The sequence below is a fragment of the Gouania willdenowi genome, chromosome 10, assembly GCF_900634775.1.
Source record: "Gouania willdenowi chromosome 10, fGouWil2.1, whole genome shotgun sequence".
In the NCBI taxonomy this organism is placed as follows: domain Eukaryota; kingdom Metazoa; phylum Chordata; class Actinopteri; order Blenniiformes; family Gobiesocidae; genus Gouania; species Gouania willdenowi.
In genome coordinates this window covers 33,812,849-33,831,768 of record NC_041053.1, presented here as the reverse complement: position 1 = coordinate 33,831,768, position 18,920 = coordinate 33,812,849, and the positions used below count along the sequence as shown (strand labels likewise).

General features: G+C 37.2%; 1 protein-coding gene across 1 annotated transcript in view; it reads left to right on the top strand.

Annotated features, from left to right (window-relative positions):
- The first annotated feature begins 1,804 nt into the window (after positions 1-1,804).
- slit3 (slit homolog 3 (Drosophila)) overlaps positions 1,805-18,920 on the top strand; it is a 306,653-nt gene continuing 289,537 nt past the window's right edge. The window contains exon 1 of the mRNA XM_028459161.1: positions 1,805-1,969. The gene's annotated coding sequence lies outside the window, so the exon portion shown is untranslated. The remainder of the gene's footprint in view (positions 1,970-18,920) is intronic.

Below are 18,920 nucleotides of genomic sequence, written 5' to 3'. Positions count from 1 at the left end.
CCTGTGTTTCTTTTTCTTATTCTGTATTTGTTTATTTGAAAAGGACGTAAATACACTCGATTTAGCACTTCAGCTAATTTCCATCCGTAGTCTCCATAAAGTCCAAACATACAGAAAACCCATAAAACTAAGTTAACAATTTGCCTATGGACAAGACATAGTTACAATACAATAAAAACTATTGATATAACAAGAGCACTCAGTGCATACAGTAGGTCCAAATGAATGGGGAGTGAACCCCAATATCTTGAAAAATCCCGATGCAATGCACACTCCAAATCTGATCAGGGTGAAACTCGGTGGGCTAGTTGAGGAACCAACCCGACATTACCGATTGAAATTTCATAAAGATCGATCAATTATAAACAGAGATATGAGTTTTTGAAATTTTGCTAATGATGAGAGATCAAGATTTTTAGATTTTTTGGTATGGCACCACTGAATGCAGATTAATGCTCCACTTTCAGATAAACAAAAACCTTTTAAGATATACATTTTGTTAAACTTTGTATTTGTTGAATGTTTTAAAATCTATTTGGTACCTCAACATTTATCCTGGTCTGCCAACAGAGGGCAGCAACACTTCTGCATCTTTAATTCAGCACTGTCATCGTTATACCATCAAAAATTAAAAGTCATTTGAAATAGGTTTCATTTTTCCTCGATATGTTTTAAAAAGTATAAAGTAAAACAAGTGAAAAGCTATAACTTAAATCAAAATTTAGGCTTTTATCTCCTGATTTAAAACGATACTAACAGTTTATAATAAAGTGTTTCCCTTATTTTAAATGTTTGATATGTATGAAGTATAGTTCATTGAATATAAATGAATGTTTTTTATTTTTATTTTTATTTTAATAAAGCGTAAATGCTGAATGATAGTTTTAATGAATGGTGACATGCACAGATCCTCTGAGATGATTCACTTGCGATGTGGTTTGAAGAAGACATGCTTTAAAACCACTATATGATGCAAAGTAGAGCAATAAGTTCGTAAATGGGCCATGACATTAAAAAGAAGGAAAAAAAAGAAAATATGCTGGGACATAGACTAAAACATGCAAACTGGTTTTTTTTCTTCTGGTTGGACAAACTGGTGAAGTTTGTGTTGCTTTTGGAGCTTTTTAGAGGTAGAGAAGAGAAGAGAAGAGAAGAGAAGAGAAGAGAAGAGAAGAGAAGAGAAGAGAAGAGAAAGTTTGTAGAGCTCTCACTGACTGAAGGAAGAGGGAGGGAAGAGGAAGAGAGGATTTTGAGGGAAACCTAAATACAAATCTGTCTGCCTCTCTCTCTCTCTCTCTCTCTCTCTCTCTCTGGGGGCTGGTCCGTGGACAGAGTTTTTTAACCCCAGCTGAACACTCTTCTTACCTACTCGGAGGCTTTGAGCTGAAAACGTTTCGGTGAGGAGTTTGTGAATGGGGGGGAGCGCGCTTTGGAGACACTTTTACGCATGACGCACGGATCCATACAATTAAGTTAGTGAGGAAAAGTTTTGTTCCAGCCGAACCAATCGTGTCTCATTCACTTCAATGGCAAAGGGATGATTTAAAGAGAAAGTTTGGAAAAACTTTTTAATCAGTTTTTCATTTTTTTTTGAATTTTTTTTTTTTTTTTTAACAATTTATTCTTACCTGAAACGCATTTATTTTTATTTTTTTTATTTTTTTTAGATTTCATCTAGGACTTTTCATTCATTCATTCAAGTTTTTTTTTTTTTTTTATTTTAATTTTAATTTTTTTTTTTTAAAAAACATACAAATCTACCCTAGTTGGAAGTATTTTCTCTGGACAACATGCCTCCGACCGGTCCGGAGTGGCGGATTGTGGTTGTGTTAGTGGCGGTGCTTCTGCTGTGCGCTGCCGCGGTAGATGGATGCCCGCACAAGTGTAGCTGCTCCGGGTCCCATGTGGACTGTCAGGGACTCGGTCTGAAGACTGTGCCCAAAGGAATACCGAGGAATGCCGAGCGTCTGTAAGTACAACCACTGCGTAAAAGTGAGGGAAAGTTAAAATCAGTATTTATTACACTCATGCTTCTGAAATAACTCACTTTGGACTGCTGTGAGTTGGGTGATATAGTGCCATACTTTGTGGGGATAAAACTTGTTAGAAATGAGTTAAAACTCAATTATAACTGAAATGAAATACGTGTCCAAAACTGTCATTCATGTAATATTGTGTGGCAAACTTTTGGGTTTTCCAATCTTTTTTTAGAACCTCATCTGAGTTAAGTTATCTACTAATTTACTGGATTGAGTCCAGGTCAGGTGATTTTTAATGTAACTTTATTTTAAAAAGAGAGTAAGAAAAATAATAGAATAAATCAAATTCAAGTATAATAGCTCATAACTTGTTTCTTAAATTGAGGCACGACTTTTGATAAAAGCAAGCAAATCAAATGTATGTGACAAGAAACTAATATATATATATATATATATATATATATATATATATATATATGTGTGTGTGTGTGTGTGTGAAATATGTGAAATATATATATATATTTCACATATTTCTTTTCTGTCCAACCAAACAATATTTATTTTGGTACACACTGGAAACAATCTCAAACCCAAACAATCTTCTATTAAAACAGAACACACTATCTACAGTATTTCAGTGGTTCTCAAACTTTTTTTTTTTTTTTTTTTTTGCTCAATACCCTATTTCTGTTATTTCTGAATCCATATACTGGTACCCACTTTGTCTGACTACAACATTTTGTTGAAAAAGCAACTATAGAGCATAACAATGGAATAAATGAATGACAACACATTTTAAATCTCTTTTTCTAAATAATTGGAATGAAACAGTATTGAGTTCCTTCTGAATAGATGGATTTCTATAGTTTTCACCATTTTCGGTCTCTCCCGTCTGGTGTGTGAGTGTGACCAAGACTAACTATTGTATTTATAGTTCATGATGTAATTAATATCATTTCCATCATCATTATTATGGTTATCAATTTTAACTAAAATAAACATTATAAAACCACATATTTTTAATACCTTAATTTGTTAATTTTCCTCTCTCTCTCTCTCCCTCTCTCTCTGTCGCTCTCAAGTAGTGCCATTGCATAACCATAGGGGTACACGTACCCCCATTTGAGAAACACTGATCTATTTAAATGTCTAAATGGTGGGTTAAAATCAGCTGGAAACCTAATGAACAAAGGCAGTAAAGTAAGACATACTTTGCTTTTTAGAGATTCTAACTTATACAGTTTACAATAAGTGTTGCAGCTATGTTCCTAAACTTTAACTAATGTAAAGTATGTAAGACTTTATCTTTCAAAGTTATTCCAGGGGTCCTAAAAAAAACTTACATGGATCCTCAGCCTTCAATATTGATTTCACTCTCACAGTTACTTTAGTTGCACTTTTCAAAGCTGGTGCCAGGTATGGTTTCAATTGATATTCACTCCTAAGGCAAAGACAGACCTCTGACAAGCAACTCCAACTTGATCTTGACACGTATACACACAAGCACAGCCTCGCACACTCTCACACACCTTTTGCTTTTAAGGTATGGAAGTGATTATGCGTGATAACGGAGCAGCCGAAAGCCCCACGGGGCATCAACAACAGAGCAGACCTAACCCTGAGACAACAAACACAATCAACAGGCTGCACAGGAGAGTGGGGGGCCTTGTTTGTGGATGGGAGCGTAGCTGTGGGGGGTACGGGGCCCAATCTGAACATGTGATTTGCATGTGTGTAGCAAAATGTGTGTTTTTTAACCTTCTGAGGGCGAGTGTGTGATTAGGTTGTGTGCGTATGTCAACACTGAACCTTACACCTCCGTTATCCCATAAGGCTGTGTTGACCTCACAAGGCCTGCTGCTATTATCCACCAAATCCCCTAAAGATATTTACACCCAAGGAAAATAAATAATCCTAGCATGGTGGGTGTGATGGAGGTGGGATATGTTTGTCCTCTGCCTCTCATGGTGATCCCCAGGGTGGAATATTTGGGGTAGCAGCAGCCCCACTCCCTCCTCCACCTTTTCTCTCCAGAAACTGTTTATGTTTCTCTGATTTATCCAGGTCAGTGTTTCACATGTGACTTTTGCCAAAAGTGTTGCTCCTTTTCCTTCCTCATTCTTTCCCTCTCGTCTGTCTGTACTACTGCTGATAAATGTTAGGCAGGTTTGAAATGGAAACATTAAAACAGTTGAGATTCCAGCTCTGAAGGTCTTGGCAAATGGGAAACACGTCCAAAACAAAGATGAATATCATTGCCCTTGTGAAGAATTTAGGTTTCACAGGTGAGATGGAATCCATGTGGATGATGGATTTAGGAACATGTGTTTGAACTGCTTTTCCCACCATTATAAGTTGTGTCAATCGTGACGATGATGTTTTAAAAAGAACGGCATTCTATTACATCTTAAAACTAACGTTTAAGAATAGATTAACTGTGCTGACTTCTTGTGCTTTCATGGCATATTTTGGCATTATTTAGACTTGCATGTTGTGAGGAAGTGTTGTGCACGGCTCTGAGCGTGGATTTCATTTTTCCTTTAGTTTGCAAGTTCTCCCCGTGCTTGTGTGAGTTTTCTATTTTTTCAATAAATTGCAATGTTTTATGTTAAATTGGTCATGTTAAAAATATATTGTGGAAACACATTTTTCAGGGTGCAATAGTTTCATACAGCATTAACATAAAAATGACCACAGAAAAAACATTAACTCTCCTCTCTAGTAATTGCACATTCCATAATGAAACACTTTTGCTGATATCATTTGACACAATTTACACAATTTAAGGAACCTCCATTTTTCTCACATGCCAATTCGTACATAACATGCTAAATATGGTTGGCAGAGCCAGTTGCTCTTATTAACAGGAATGGTAGAATTACGCTGAAATCACGCGAGATTGCGTAACATGTCCATTAGTAGGGGTGAGTATTGGCAAGGATGTTGCAATACAATACGTATCGCGATACGCGGGTCACAATACGATATTATTGCAATGAAAAATCAAGTTGCTGTATATGCTCATCAGAAGATATTGATCATTCAGAGGACAAATTGAGTCAAAACTATTTGCTTCAAAACATCCTAATTATTATTTATTATTAGTGTTTTTGCACATTTTCACTGAAAAAAAGAAAACGCAGTGTTACACACTGCCATCATAAAATAAAGTGCAACAAGTTTCTTTTCACTGAAACTACTGTGTAGAAGTCTCAGAGTAACCATGACAACATCATGACGGCATTGTAACAACTGTAAGTGAGATAAATCACCCTGAGTTACTGATTATGCACAAAAATAAGAAAATAATAATAATTTATCCTCATGTATCAGTTTAAGCACTGATCTGAACAGTTTATATGAAAATAAAATGCCTGTGCATACATAAATATTACAGGCATTACACACTGTCATCATAAAATCAAGTTCATTAAATAACCACTGCAACACATTGAAAGCATTGTAACCACCACTGAAATATTGCACAAATACACAAAAATATTGATTAAATAAAAAAAATCAATTAAAAAAAAAACGATTATTTAGATAAAAATTTTTATTTCAAATCGGCACCCAAAAAATCATGATATATCGTGAAATTGATTTTTTTTCACACCCCTATCCGTAAGTGACACTTATAAACCACAGCCACTTGTTTTATGGGAAAAATACCATGAAAAAGTTTTACATTATTTGTAAAACCTTCCACTACCGCCAACCGGCAAATCACCTCATGTTTTATACAAAAACCCGTTGAGCCATGTGATTGGTGGTTAAATATTTCTGCTATGACGTGTCACCAGGTAATCTCATCACCAATTCAGCTAATACACCAACAGCTAAACCTGTCTTTGTACCAGTGCCTTTTCAGAATTAAATGCAGTCATAAAACACACTTCAGATGAAGATCATTTTCAGTCACAGGATAACATGATCACTAGTCGAACTGTAACATGTCGCGGTTTTGAGCGAGACAATAAGTAGAATTGGACATATCCATCTGTTTCATACACTTGCTAGACAGTCAGTCCCCTGTTTTCTAGAGAAAAATTCGGTGTAAATCATAAATGTGTGATATTATCCCCAAAAATTCAATGGCGATATCTACAGTAAGTGTCATAATGGGGACAGATTTCAACTAAGTAGAAAAAGGGAAAAAAAAAAAAAAACTGATTTAGATTTTTTTCCGTTTTGTAAATTTCACATTTTCCGTCATTTTTCGTGATCATTGAAAATCAAAGTCCCTAAAAACATTGCTGGTGAATAAGATATTAAAGGTCCACAGGGATGATATCCTCTGGTGGTGTCTTTGCATGGTTGTCAGAAAGATTGTTGACTCATTGCTCTGCAGTATAAGTCACTTCAAGTGAAACGTTCTCAAAAACTGATGTAACTGAACCAGATGTAAAATATGTTTTAAAGACGAACTATTGACTCATCTTCAGTGGTAATACATACTTGGCCAATACTGCAAACCTTTGGATGAACCCAAACATGTTTTGGACAAAAACTGTGAAAAGTAAGACAAAGAAGATGAAATATGTCCACTGACTCACTAAACTATAACACAACATTGGTATTCTATTAGTACAAAACCATCCCAACACTAAACACTGAGAAGTAAATAAGTGAAGCTGAAATATAGAGTGAAATTTTCATTCTACAAGTTATAATGAAGGAAATGAACTCTTTCAATGCAAAGTTTTCTGCACTGTTGTAAACAGGGCGCTTGGAAAGGTTAATGAGTGAAAAAAAGCAGTGGAGGCCTCGACACACACACACACACACACACACACACACACACACACACACACACACACACACACAGGAAGCTTTAGAGATTACCTCAGGCCAGTCGATTCTGCAATATCCTCCTAGCGAAGCCACTTGAGAGCTCATTTGCATCTAATTTAAGGAAAAGGGCTTTTTGGGTGGGAGACTTAACAGACTTAGTGTGGCAGAGTCAAATGAATTGGGAAAGTAGGGCTGGCTTTTGTTTCTGGGGTTCTGTTCACACCTGCCCTTCGGGGACCAACCTGACACACGCACACACACGCGCACACACGCACACACACACACACACACACACACACACACACACACACACACACACACACACACACACACACACACACACACACACACACACACACACACACACACACACACACACACACACACACACACACACACACACACACACACACAGACTCTGAAGTGCTGATTTTTAAAGCTTCAAATGTTTCGACTGTTGCTTCAACCTCAATAACATGAAGGTAAAAGTGAACCCGTGGACTCTAGACTGAAAATGCCACCGAAAGAATTGCAGTGCATTGTGGGAATTAGTCCAAAGCATTGTTATTTTGACTTTGCATGTTTAACTTAGGCTTGATTGCAATTTATTAAACACGTACTGTATGTTTGTCAAAGTTATGAATTGTGTGTTTTAGCAGCGCTATCAGTCCAAGCCAACTCTACAAAAAAAACCTGTTTCAGAAATTAACTGCACATTTTCTCTTTCCTTTCAAACAGCAATTTGATGAGGATTTAGTCGTTTTTGATTAACGCCGTCTGTATTTTGTCTTTGTTTTGTTTTCTCTGACACTTTTCCCCCCCACATAACTCAATGTTTTTAGGGCTCAGTTTTTCCGTAATTGTGGAAAATGGACAGAAAAAGAAACAAAAATGGAAGTCACATTGTGTCACGTCTATTTCTCTTCCTTTATATTTAAAATGAGACCCCAATGAGACACAGAAATGCCTCACATACATGTTTTGGGACAATGACACGCATTACATGCTATTTTTCATCAGAAAACAGGTGACTGAATGTCTAGAAAGTTTGACAAATGGACAAATATGTACAATTCAGCTAATAATCCTGTTCAAAATTTTGCGCTACATGCTAAGGTGCAAGTAGTTACCATGTTATCTTGTGATTGAAAATGAATGCAGAGCTTCACCTGAAAGTGTTTTTCATTTTTTAACGTGTTGTGATGAACAAGCAGTTCTGATTATTATGACTGCATTTAGAGCTGAAAAGGAACTGGTACAAAGACAGATTTAGTTGCTGGTGTATTAGCTGAACTGGTGATGAGTTTAACTGATGACACATCATGTCTAGCTATGTTTTATCCTTGCAAATGTAATGTATTGTCATATGTATGATTTTGTGAGTGAGTAATGCCATTTTAATCAAATTTTTTATTTGTAAATGGTTTCTGTTGCATGTTTGCTATTTGGACCCCAGGAAGACTAGCTGGTTGCCATGGCACTAGCTAATGGGGATCCCCTAATAAACAAATAAACAAATGTCAAAAACATTTCACCGCTGATCACATGGCTGAACAGGATTTAGTATGAAATGTGAGGGTGATTCGCCGGGTGGCGGTAATTAAAGGTTTCACAAATAATGTTTTGGGACAATATCACAATATTTCCTACTGGTAATTGTCCCATTTACTGGATGGTAGTGGGACTAGCAGCGTGGCTAACGTCATTCTAGTGACGTAATCTCTCGTAACTTCAGCGTAACCATTAGCAGTGGGATAGCTCACGATAACGATTATCTCACGACATGACAATAATTTGATTATCAATGTGTTGGTCAGAAATCAATCTACGATAATCTATGACATAACAAGAAAAAAAAAATTAAGTGAATTTTTTAATTTTTTTAATTTTATATCTCTGAAAGACAATAAATAGAAAAGTGTCCTATTAACAGTGACACTATTTTAGTGCAACATTTCTGTAAATAAGTGTCAACATACCAATGTAAACGAATAAGTTTCTCCAATAGTGCTTTCTGTAAACAAAGAATAGGGTTTTTCTTACCAGTGACACCATTATAGTGCAATATTCCAGTAAACAATATTTTGGTTCCTTCAACAAACAGTGATAACATTTCTGTGAAGACCTACCTGCACATTTTTGTGAAAATTAGGAAAGATTTTGAAAATAATAAAACAAATTTTAAATCAAAAAATAAATAAATTAATTAAATCGATACTTAGCGCAAGCATGCTGATAATTGATTGTGCGAAAAAATATTGCGATATATCGCCGTATTGAGATACTGTCACACTCCTAGTAACCATCCAGATTTTTGTAAGTGATCTGAAGCATATCAAATATAAAATCAATAACTGAAGTTGACTCTATTAACCATATTTAGCATGTTTGGTACAATTTTCAGGAAGTTTAATAGCCAGTAAAGTCATCCAAACAGGGAAAGACAATGAAACAGAAACTAAACAGATAGCTAAGGGTAAAGTGACGTGGAAACTAAACTAAATTTGGGTAATTTTGAAATGGTAAATAGGAAGCCCTACATTTTAGATGAAAGGCGTTCATATTGAATTCACCTTTGCTACACAAGGTTGTACACACACACGCACGCATGCGCACACACACACACACTTACACTTCCTGGCACTAATTTGACTTCAGCTTGCCAGTCGACCATACTGAGCACATCTGTAGCATTCCCCAGCTCTGTGTGTGTGTGTGTGTGTGTGTGTGCGTGTGTTCCCTTTTGCTCTGTGTATCATTTGTGGACACACACACATCCCAGCCCAAGCTTCTGGCTCTTATCAAAGCTCAATGTTGATTGGTCAGTGGATGCTGTAACTGCCACACCCTCAGATATAACAGTTTTTTTTTTTATAGTGAAATAGAAGGTTTTGCACGTACAAAGTGTTTATTTTAGCCTTCAAAAAGGGAATGACTTAGTTTTGGACCAATTTAACCAAGTTAATAACAAACTGCCCTGACATTAATAAACATATCGTACAAGGTGATATTTTTATTTGAAAAATGGGACCTGGGATTTTAACGAAAAGCTGATGTCTGGAGTTTCTGAGAAATCTACATTTATGTATCATTCTCTTGAAATGCAAAAATATACCTAACTAGTCTTTTACTATGGTCTACTGCCGGTGTCAAGTACTGAGTGTGCATATATGCACATGGGCGCACATGCGCACTACCAAAAAAAGATTTTTTGCTAAAAAAATATATAATTTTTGTCTATTTTTGTTTTTAAAGTGAACGTACACGTGTTTTATTTGTTTATTGGATTATGTCAGGGTTAGGGTTATATTCTCAGTATGGAGATAAACTCAGACCGTGACCCCGGTGGACATTCATATACATTAATGTATACATTAATGTATATGAATGTCAATAGGCTTCGACTTCCTGTTTTTGAGACTGTCATTCTAAGTGAATGCGGAACTGTTCACAGAAACAAGGCCGCGTGTCACAACAGGCGTGGCTTCTGGTAGATTGGTAGAGGTAGTGGGAGGAAGTGAGGCTGTTTAGGGCGGGACATCAAGACCTTTTCAGAAACTCCGGATAGCAGATTTTAGTCCATATAGTTACAATATATACTGCACCTAAGAGCTCTGGTACTACTCTGATAAGATGCACAATGTATGGCAACTTGATGCTAACCCTGCTGTATTAAAATCCATCAAACTTTCTTGGGAACGAGCATGCTAATTATGTTGTTTGTGCTGTATTTTGTTGCAAATGTTTGGCTCTTTGAGGAAAAGTTCAGTCAGCAGCACACATGCTTTGGTAAGTGCTGAAAAAAAGGCCATCTTTCACTGAAGAGGGTTCTTGACTGTTATCGTGGGTACGGTGGTGATGTAATACATCTGAGGAGCAGCCGGGCGTTATTACTATAGCAGACGGGTCTAAACTAGGAGGCTAAAACCACAATGAGCTTGCTGTTCTCAAACAGCCTCTTAATGTCACGCCTATCATCCATGGCCATCTTGTGGTAACCATGTTGTGCCCTTCCAACTATGTTTCATTCACTTATTGGATGCCAACTGGCTCTAGCCAAGGATAATCAGTGTTTAGGCAGCATGTGGGTCAGTGGGTGATGTTGACCTTTGTATATAATGACAGTCAGTGCAGGGAAAAAGGCAGCCAGCTGGCAGTGACAACCTGTACTGCCCTTCTGGAAAATAAAGCAAAGCTCGATGTTTTATTGAACTATATACTATTTACACATGTTTGGAATACACAAACACACAAAAAGGCCCATAGCTGTCATTTATGAAAAACATCGCCCTTGTTCACAGACAGACCACATATGCAAAGTTAAAAACATGGTTCAAAGCATGTGCACTGCCTTTGTGAGGACCCTTGCTGACTCAGCCAATAGCCCTAACCCTAATTACAGCAAAGACCTCAAAACAAGTCAACTTTCTTTTTCTTTTTTTTTTTTGTTGCTCCTTCATGAAAATTACAGTCTGTCACTGTTTAGGTTTAATGCTTTTTTAACGTTTCAGCATGTGTCACTTCCATAGCCAACCCGAGTGTTCAACAGTAATCCTCAAACTGGGCAGATGTAATAGCGCTTTTCTTTGGTTCTTCTACAGTGCTGGTCAATACTGACAAATGTCCGTTCACATCACATGTGTCAAAATCAAAGCCCGGGGGCCAAATCTGGCCCTTTAGATCATCCAATTCAACCCCACAGGAGAAAGAAAGTAAAAATGATCAACTAATTACTTGTAAATTTCACTTGTAGATATCTTTGTTCCTCTGAAGACATACATTCAATGAAACCCCATGATACAGTTTTCCTTTGCTTGTATTGAGATTTTTGTCTCAAACTGTCGAAAAAAAAGTCCTGCATTTTTCTCAAACTATTTCACAGAATTTCTCTAAATTAAATAATAAAATATTCACAAAATCACAGAAATTGTAGGTAAAATTCCTATAAGTACTGACATCTGTCATTTATTGCTTGGATATCATCTGTATACAATGGAGTGCAAATTAGGGCACAATAATGATGAAATTGCTGGTTTTCCTGCCTAAAATATTTAGCCCACTTGAGATCAAAATGGTCCATATGGCCCCCGAACTAAAATGAGACCCCTGGTTTACATTTTAAACCCAGTTTTTATTTTCTCCATCTTTTCTGTGTTTCTATTTGCAATCACCATTTTATTAAAAATGTAAACACATACAATTAACATTTAATAACCCAGGGCTCCCAGACTTCGGGGGTTTCCGCATCACGTCTACATCATTTTACACTTTAACGTTTCCTTTCCTCTTCATCATATTTCCCTGTTTAAATGACTTTACTACCTATTAAACTTTTCTAAATCATAACAAACTTGCAAAATAGGGTTAATAGAGTCAACTACTGTTATTAATAGGACATTTTTTTTGTGCTTCAGATGATTTAGAAAATCTGGTGATTATACGGTAGATGCTTCTGCCATGACGTGTCACCAGGTTTAATGATCACCACTTCAGCTAATACACCAACAACGAACTCTGTTTTTGTACGTGTCTTTTCAGATTTGAATGCAGTCATAATAATCTGAACAACACATTAAGAAACACATTTCAGGATAACAGGATCACTACTTGATCCATTACACTTAGCGAGAGATTTTGAACGGGATTAATGGCAGAATTGGACATATTTGTCCATTTGTAAAACTTTTTGGACAATCAATCACTCATTTCCTGTTGAAAAATTGAGTTTTCACGTGGGAGGCATGCTGGGGCCCCATTTTAAAGAAAGAAATGGATTGCTTTTCCATGCCGGATTGATTTTTCCGTTATACAACATGAATTCCATTTTTTCCATCCCTTTTCCATGATCACAGAAAATCCGAGGAACCTTAATAAACACAATAAATAAACACGTGAAACAATGCACCCCTGATCCCTCCTGTGGGAGGTGTTCAGAGTGTCTACCTCGGCCCAAAAGCAGGACATGCTGGAGAGAGTTTTTTATCACTTTGTTGACCACTTATTGTCAGAGGGCTCCCCAAGGTTGAAGGTTGCAGTCTGGGCTACCTTGTGAAGTTTACTACGTTTGCGACCTAGACCCAGTTAAGAGGACAACAAAGAGTACTTGAGTGCTCAAACACAAACACTAGAAGGTGTACTCAATATAAGAAAGACATTAAAAGGCAGGTATCCCAGTGATGGGCAACATTTGGTGGAAAGGACAAATGTAATGATCAAAGTAGATTTTTCTTCTTTGGAGGATAATTAAACTTAAGTCTAACTAATGGATAACTTCTATTGCTTTCTTATTTTTCTTATTACTGCAGTGCTTCCCTCTTAAAGTGGATTTCATTGCAACATGATAATTTTGTCTCAAACAACACTTAGATGCAGAGGTGGGAACATGTCACTGCTTCTTAAGTAAGTCTCAAGTCATGTCACCAAAGTCCAAGTCAAGTCAAAAGTCCTCAACTTTAATCCACAAGTCTTAACAAGTCACGAGTCCATAATATATCACAGCTACTGGCATTTAACAGAGCAAGTTTATTCAACTTATATAATCAATGAATTACTTGAACATATTGTCAAATAATAGTGATATAATCGGAAATAATGCTTTTGAAAAAAAATCAATCCAGCATCTTTTCTATATTTTAAAATTTCCACAGTTTCTCTGTTAACCAAACAATCAATAATCATACTGGGAAGTAGAACCAGGTATATCACTGTTGGAAATATTTTTTCTGCTAGTGCGTGCACGTCTCAGCCCAGCTTGATGTTTTCATCTGCTTTCCTGATTGGCTGTCCATTTGATTAATAGTGGACTTGTCAATTAAAGTCCTGCTTGCCTTTGGGTGCCATCCCGCAGGGATTTGAGCTCATTATTATTCATTACATTTTATAAAATCTTGTTTTAAAGTCTAAGTCGAGTTGCAAGTCCTTCACAATTTTGCCAAGTCGAATCTAAAGTCATCAAATTTGTGACTCGAGTCAAAGTCGAGTCCAAGTCATGTAACTCGAGTCCAAACTTCTGCTAAGAATTAACTTATGTTAAAGAAAATATAAATTGGAGATCATTTGCTCAGGAAAAAGATGTAAAAGGTTGTAATTGCCACTCAAAAGTTGGTTTGGCATTCTTGGAAAAGTTTGGTGCATTGCATTGTGGGATGTTGAGTCCCGTAAACAGATGCATATAAGTGTTTGGACTTCATTCTTACTGTGATTTCCTGTGTTTCTAGGCCAAACAAGCAGGACAATGATTTGCTTGATGTCATTTTGTTTTAGTTTGTTCCTGGTATTCCCCGTGATATCACCTCACTCCATGGGACATTCAATTTCAGCTGGATTTGGATCTTTTTGTGTAAACCTCAAAATACATTTGCCATTGTGTGTTGAGAAATGTATTGAGAAGTGGCTTGGTGGAATTGTTGGGGGTAAACACAAGAAATCAAAGCATTTCAACCCATTTGTTTGATCAAATGATTTTTCATGTATTGATCTATGAGTCCTAGACGATAGATTTATCTGAAATGATCGTCCCTGGCAGCTTTAAAGTACACACGTAGAAACAGGATTGAGCTTCGGTCTTAAATTTTATAGACTTAGAGAAAGCACACAGGAATAAAATCAGCACAGGGTCCTCAAAACCTTAAATGGAAACTTTGACATGCGAAACAGAAAGAGTCAGTGTCACATTGAAACAACCTCAAGTCACGAACAACGTCCTACAACTTTCTGTCCACAGAGCTTCAAATGCGGTGTGTCATACTATAACGTCACCATAGATTTATATGTGCAGTGGGCTTTCAACTTTTTTTTCATGCTAACAAGCTGTGCCACTGTTTTGTTGGCCACTGTCACCAAAGCAACATTATGTACTATAAGCCCCTTCTGCAGGGACCCCTTTTTCACAGTGTGGCTTTCAGTGTGTGATTCCTAAGTACACTCTAACGTACATTATATGAATTTATTTGTAGGCTTAGTGCAGTGTATGTTTCATAAGTGTGACTTTCACTGTAACATTAGCTGGTCAGCTCAGTCATCAACTCAGCTCAAAGTGACAAACTGTTTATGTTAGCGTGGGAGCTAAAGGAAACTGATTCTGTGCTTTGCATGTTTGTTTCTCCATCTCTGCTTCACAGCGTCCCTCATTCTCAATGGCAACGGCTACGTGATGTTTTTAATTCAGAATTTATTATTCAGAATATAATTTATTTGGAATTAAAGTGTTCAGCGTCGTGTTAACAAGAAATAGCAATTACGATTTGAGGTTTATATAAAAAACAGGTTTATTTGGCATTATTGGGGTTGGGACGGGTTCTGATTGGACAGGGGGCAAACGAGACGTTTCACGTCTATTGGGGAAAAATCACACAACAAACCCTTTCTTTTCGGCTACAACATGGAAGACCAGATAATAAGAACTGTTTTCACTTTTATTTTGATTGTAGTTTTAAAGCAGCGGCAAAACGGTTTCACTTTTGTCAGGTGAGGAGGAGCGTAGCAGAGAGTCGAGGCAGACGACTGTACTTTGGCCAATCAAAGCCAGCGGTTAATGCAAAGGCTGCTCTACCTCCACTACACAGAACCTTGGAACGTCATTAGTGAAGCTCTGTGTCCTGGTGCCAGGTTTCATGTCCCCGATAAAGCCTGTTTCGTTTGCCAATGTCCTTGTGTGTGTGTGTAATAAGTCTGTGTATCCGTGTGAATGTGTCCGTATGTTTATGCTATTAAATAAATAGTCTCGGCTCTAGTCCAGGCGGCCATCTTGGATTATGTCATCACCAGTGCGTCTTCGCGACAGGACGAGTATGCACAGAATTAATTTAAAGTGGAATTAAACGTTCACAAGATTGAGGAATTATTTAATTTGAAATTAAAATCGGAATAAACTAGGCACTTTGTGTTTAAAGAGTAACTAAACTCCTGCGTTCTCCTGACCTGCCACAAGGAGGGAAATTCCAAAAATGCCTTGATTATGGGCGGGGCTCTTGGAGCAGTTAAGACACACCCAAGTTTATACTATAAAATCCCCAATGAACAATCTATGCTATGTTAACTAGCTACTCATTACTCAATATACCTCTATTCACTCTTCTCTCAACCCAACCGACTCACCACAGATTGTAGAGCCCACAGGTGGTAGTTTTTATAAAAGGGGCGGGGCAAACAGTGCTTGTTTGTGATGCAAGATGGTCCCGAAACATCACATGATCTTGTTCTCAGCCAATGGCAAAAATCAATTTTACAAAAAAATATGCCAAAATGAAATATTTTGACTGAAATATTGAGAGTTGGACCAGGATCAATCAACAGCACAACCTAATAGTCAAATACATTTGTATTTAGCAGAAAAAGTGGTTTGGGGGTTTAGTTACTCTTAAAATTTGATTCGGAATTACCATTTTCATTCTGAAATAAGTGTTTACAAGGTCAGTTTAAAGAGGATTTCAATTTTATTCTAAATTAAACGGGAATTAAAGCTCTCATGCAAACGTGGCCATTCGTCCCAATCTCTCTCATTCATAATTTTGCTTAAACTTAGTTCTCTCTCGTGGACCCTGCGAGTGAGCAGTTGGCCTTGTTTGTGTCAAGTGGCCTTTCAGCAACCAGATTGCCTCTCCACATCATGCACACACACACACACACACACACACACGCACACACACTGCCTCCGTAGTAAATCTAGACAAAAGCAACACAGCTCATAAAACTCAGCAAAGAAAAGGCTAACCAAATACAGCGCTGGTTTACAGCTTCTTTTGGCTCGTGGCTCTGAAAGAAAAGGACGGTTGCAGGCGTCTCCCTAATGTGGTCAAGCCTGTGTGGTTAACAGACACTAAACCACGGACCTCCTGACAGACGTTAATGTTGAATGCAGGCTTTAAGGGCAGTGGGAGTGGCTGAGGGTTATTAGTCTGTTAGTTTTCATCACAGTTCAATCAGTCTGGGTCATTGTATTTAGATGACTACTGAAATGAAATTAAAGAAATGGGTCTAAAGTGTTTGTGAAGTAACTGAAGACAGTGATGTATTAGTAGTATAGTAGACAACGTGGGTAGTGCTTTAAAGAGTAAATAAACACCAAAACAATTTTCTACAGCTGAAAACAAATGTATTTGGATATGAAGTAGTGTTGTTGATTGTATTTTGTTACAAAAATGTAAGAGTGACTGCCCTCTATGAGTTCAAACCTTGCTATTACAATTTAATTTAGCTATTGGCTGAGAAAGGAGGTTTGTGAATTTTTAGTGATAGCACACATACGTCTCGCCAATGACAGCCTCAGATCGTGCGTCGGCATTCTACTCCTAATGCGTCATTTTGTGTGTTTTTTCCTCCCAAATCGGTAATACCACTTGTAGAACTGTAAAATGTTACTTCCATGAAGAGTTTTTGTGCTGGGGCTCTTTTGGCTACGCTGCTGAAAATACATTTATGATTATGAACTGTGTCTCTCCTTATTTTGTCCACACATAATAAGCTATTTAGTGGTATGTTGTCGTCGTCGTCGTCGTCGTCGTCGTAGTAGTATTACCATATTCCTATAGATTTAAGTAAATACTCAACTATGGATATCGAGATATTTATACTAATTGAATGATCCGAGCTAAATAAAGGTTAATATAAGCTGTAGAAAGACCGCGCTGAGCATCTTTAATCCATCGTTCGATGTCTCCGCGACGTCTGCCCAATGAGCAAACGCTCTCCATAATTTGTCTCACCGATGCAACTTCATTCATTGTGCCGACGTCGGCGAGATGTATGTGTGCTATCAGGATATGTTACAAACCACCACTGTTGGCCCCACCCCCCTATAAAAATTTAGCCTGCAATCCATACTTATCTCCTTGTATTATTCAATGTTTAACACAGGCGATTAGTCTGGAAGGGCTCACAAGGCCTTTGAGTTCTATGGGGCTAAACGGGGCGGGACAAACACGTGCAGAGTAACCAATGAAATGAAGAGCGGACATGCAATGTGTGCTATGTATATCTGTTTGATTGAAAGGGATCATTAGCTGTGTTGTATCAGCTTCTCTGCCTTCTTCTTTAAATAAAGTTTATAGAGTCTGGTCATTAGGTAAATATTTATATTTAAAAATATCTACACGTTTGTGCTGAGCAGCATTGAGGGCTAAGAATAGATCATTATTCTCTGTTTTACGACCCACATTGTTCAACGGGTGATTTATTGTCTTTGCAGCTGCAGAGAAAAGAGAAAAAAGAGACTTTTTTTTCATACAAACGGAAGAAAATGTTTGGTTTTAATACACATGTATTTATTCTTTGGTATTGTGGTGTACAATCAAGGCATTAGTTTGACACACAAATCATTCAAACCAGAATAAAGGTACATAATACTTTTTTTTTTTTTTACCTTTCAATGGATTTACAAAAATAAAATACACATGTTTCTAAATTCACAATAAAAGCCCAAATGTAGGTTAACATTGGCATGAAAGTATAACCTTAAAATCAATGTTAAACACCACCAAAAGCTGTTTGATTTCAAACTGCTGTTTGTATCCATTTATTGTGCAGCCATGAGGAATAGATCAAACCTTCTCATCATTTTCACTGAAATATTTACCAAGTAGACTTTAGGCCAATTATTTTTTCACAGTTTCAAGCGGATTTGTTGTATTTTTGGAAGTTTTGCCACTTCTCATTAAATACATCTGCTTCTTATGTGCTAAATCCTTTGATTTTTCCCCCTGTTCGTGTCTAAAAAAAGGCTTTTTAATAACTGGTCTTTTGGGATTTTAGTGAGGACAAAATGGTATGCCCTCAAAGGTGCTGCAGCTTGTTTCCTACTGGTGTTAGTTTCGATGTGAATGCCCAGTGAACAGCTCTGTTATGGCAGCGTGTTCAGTATGCATTAGCGTCACACTCACTGGGATTCAGAACAGCAGTAAATGGCTGCAGAGGAGACAAAAGGTTTGACCCTCCTTCCTGCTTTCCAAAACTTGTAAAAAATATGAACCCTTGTAAACATGGAGTGGGTTTAGACTTGCAGATGGGGATTGAACATGACTTGGCCTGAATACCCCATGTTTAGACTTTAAACTCAATTTGTTTTTTTTGTGTTTTTTTTTTTGCAGAGAAGCCCAATATTTTTTTTTCATTTTTGAAATCGACACATGTTGTTGTTTAAAGTTAAGTTTT